General features: G+C 45.3%; 1 long non-coding RNA gene across 1 annotated transcript; it reads left to right on the forward strand.

Annotated features, from left to right (window-relative positions):
* LOC149970611 (uncharacterized) lies at positions 1 to 3,352 on the forward strand. Its single transcript, XR_016493435.1, has 2 exons — positions 1 to 86; positions 3,118 to 3,352. It is a non-coding gene; the product is annotated as an uncharacterized LOC149970611 (long non-coding RNA).
* The last annotated feature ends 387 nt before the right edge of the window (positions 3,353 to 3,739 follow it).

Genomic DNA, 3,739 nt, shown 5'->3' on the forward strand with positions numbered 1-3,739 from the left:
AGGACCTTGAGCGTGGCTGAGGTGCACCCATGACCAGCTCGGAAACCAGATTGCACAGTGGAGAAGGTACGGTGGGATTCGAAATGGTCAGTGATCTGTTTATTAACTTGGCTTTCGAAGAATTTAGAAAGGCAAGGCAGGATGGATATAGCTCTATAACAATTTGGGAAGGGAGACGACAGCGGCAGCTTTCCAGTCTTTAGGGATCTCGGACGATATAAAAGAGTGGTTGAACAGACTGGTAATAGCGGTTGCAACAATGGCAGCGGATAATTTAAAAAAGAGAGTGAGGCATGTTTGTCTAGCCCAGCTGATTTGTACAGGTCCATGTTTTGCAACTCTTTCAGAACATCTGCTATCTGGATTTGGGTGAAGGAGAAGCTGGGGAGGCTTGGTCAAGTAACTGCGGTGGGTGCGGAGCTGTTGGCCGGGGTTGGGGTAGCCAGGAGGAAAGCATGGCCAGCCGTAATGAAATTCTTATTGAAAATCTCAATTATTGTGGATTTATCGGCGGTGACAGTATTACCTTGCCTCAGTGCAGTGGGCAGCTGGGAGGAGGTGCTCTTATTCTCCTTGAAATGTACAGTGTCCCAAAACCTTTTGGAGTTAGAGCTACAGGATGCAAATTTCTGTCTGAAAAAGCTAGCCTTTGCTTTCCTGACTGACTGCGTGTATTGGTTTCTGACTTCCCTGAAAAGTTGCATATCGCGGGCCTATTCGATGCTAGTGCAGTCTGCCACAGGATGTTTTTGTGCTGGTTGAGGGCAGTCAGGTCTGGAGTGAACCAAGGCCTATATCTGTTCTTAGTTCTACATTTTTTGAAAGGGGCATGCTTATTTAAGATGGTGAGGAAATTACTTTTAAAGATCGACCAGGCATCCTCGACTGACGGGATGAGGTCAGTATCTTTCCAGGATACCCGGGCCAGGTTGATTAGAAAGGCTTGCTCGCAGAAGTGTTTTAGGAAGCGTTTGACAGTGGACCCATAGCGGATGCAGGCAATGAGGCAGTGATCACTGAGATCCTGATTGAAAACAGCAGAGGTGTATTTGGAGGGCAAGTTGATATCTATGAGGGTGCCCATGTTTATGGATTTGGGTTGTACCTTGTGGGTTCCATGATAATTTGTGTGAGATTGAGGGCCTCTATTTTAGATTGTATGACGGCCGGGGTGTTAAGCATATCCCAGTTTAGGTCACCTAACAGAACAAACTCTGAAGATAGATAGGGGGCAATCAATTCACATATGGTGTCCAGAGCTCAGCTGGGAGCTGAGGAGGCTCTATAACAGGCGGCAACAGTGAGCAATTTATTTCTGGAGAGATTCATTTTTAAAATTAGAAGCTCAAACTGTTTGGGCATGGACCTTGAAAGTATGACAGAACTTTGCAGGCTATCTCTGCAGTAGATTGCAACTCCTCCCCCTTTGGCAGTTCTATCTTGACAAAAAATGTTGTAGTTGGGGATGGAAATCTCAGACACGGCGAGGATATCAGGGTTGGCGGAGTGTGCTAAAGCAGTGTGTAAAACAAACTTAGGGAGAAGGCTTCTGATGTTAAGGGTATGGCTAAAGGCTATCAAAACTGGTCGTCTAGTGCTTTGGGGACAGAGAATAAAAGGAGCAGATTTCTGGGCGTGGTAGAATAGATTCAGGGCATAATGTATAGATAGGGGTATGGTGGGGTGTGGGTACAGTGGAGGTAAACCCAGGCATTGAGTGATGATAGAGAGGTTGCATCTCTGGACACAGTACTTATTCTGGGTGAGGTCACCGCATGTGCGGGAGGTGGGACAAAAGAGGCATGTTGAGTGGGACTAGGGGCTCCGCAGTAAACTAAAACAATGATAACTATCCTGAGCTAGCTAAGACACAACGGGTAAGACAACAACAGCTAATCAGCTAAGACAACAACAACAGGTTAAATGGAGATGAATGGGTGGAGAGGGTCGGTTAACTACACACAGGGCCTAAGTTCGATGACATGCTTGTTCTTGTCGCTCCGATCTCCAAGTCTGTGCACTTGGTGGAAAGCGACATTGTTTACAGTCTCTAGAGTAACTTTCAAGACGGACTGCATGAACTCTTTGACCGTACCCTCTGGATAATTGGATGCAATTTTCACGCATGTGTCGAGTTTGTATGTCCAGTAGCGACTGCTTGGAGTGTGACTAAACTCTTAACTAAACACCAAGCTCCCCCTCAGCCCTGCTACTTCCTTAAGCAACTTTTCAAGTGTTGCATGGATTCCTTCAAGAGCTCGAGCCTCTACTTCAACGGTAAGTACATCCGTTTCTGTTGATGAATCTGTCTTTCTTTTTTTTGTTGGGTTAAAGTTATTTTGTGAGGTAGCGGGATCTATCCACGATGGAAAATGTTGTTCCTCCATAGCATAAAGCTGTTGGTACTCATCGACTACTTCCCTCAGAATCTCCTTAGTATCCAGGTTGGCTCAGAACTGCAAGCAGTTGTTGAATTTTTTTTCTTTTTTAATAATCCTGTTTATTGTTGGAATGGTTATTTTCATCAGAAGAAAATAATTTTCAGCCTCTAGCAGCTTGCCACTATCTTGTTCTTGTTGTCTTCAAATCCGAGAAATGCCCCTGACATTTTGGCCTTGTGTTTTAGATAATTATCCTGCTGAAGGTGAATTTGTCTCCCAGTGTCTATTAGAAAGCAGACTATCCTAAAGAACTCCCCTGTCCTTGCCAATGACAAGCATACTGTTAGATTCTAAATGAACCTATTAAAACTCACAAACGATTAGTAAAGCTTAAACCAAGTTTATTCACCCATTGTGTAACATCTGCTCCTGCTACGCGCTCTTGTGTTCATCCGGTGTCTTCTTGACCTGCAGTTACTCCCCCAGTACACTCTCTCCCTCTCGGTGTGATTGTGTGGTTGGAGACAAGTGTGCTGGAGTCAGAGCAGATCGCTACCAGCTACAACTCGTTCCATAATCAAGACCTCTACAAATACTCAGTCCTGACACTTCCACTCTGCCAGATCGTAATCTCTGCTCAGTCAGTTCATACTTCTAGCTATTAATGATTATTCAAGATCCTGTTACTCTACTGTGCATGTTTCCCTTCCTGACGTTGTTTATCCTCTCATTGCAGTTTACCGCTCTGTCTCTGGCTCCTGTCCCCCGTTCCACATCTCACCACCCTACTGCCCTGTTCTGGATTTAGCTCACCACCACTACTTTGGATTCCCGTCCGGACCTGTTTACCTGGTTTTACCCAGCTCACTCCAACCTCAGTCTCCACATCTGGTTTTATACAACTAATCCGAGCTTCCCCGGATCTGCACTCCATATCTCCCTGTGCTACAATAAATATATTGGTTCATTCATCCCCGTTTCCTCGTCTGAGTCTGCTCTTGGGTTCCCCTGTGTCGCTCCGCCTAACACATTGGGTCATACAGCTGCATAAGACAAAAATAAACATATTCAAACAAGCACTGATATTTAAACCCTTTCTCCTATGCTGAGCCTCTCCTTACACATCTGAACAGCCAATACACGTCTGTTGCTAACCAGAATATTAGTGATATATGTTCTTCCTCACTTCATCTAACCTGACCTCTGCCCCAAAGTGCTCACTCCTCCCCAGCTCACAGCCAGACTGTGTCTCTTCTCCTCCCATAGGATCCCTGATGGCTAACAACATATCCGGACAGAATGTGAAAGTTATACATTCCCCTCTCTCCCTCAGTGACATCATATTTTCAGAACCCAAC

The sequence above is a fragment of the Oncorhynchus mykiss genome, chromosome 29, assembly GCF_057628025.1.
Source record: "Oncorhynchus mykiss isolate SJ-2025 chromosome 29, ASM5762802v1, whole genome shotgun sequence".
NCBI classification, from domain to species: Eukaryota; Metazoa; Chordata; class Actinopteri; order Salmoniformes; family Salmonidae; genus Oncorhynchus; species Oncorhynchus mykiss.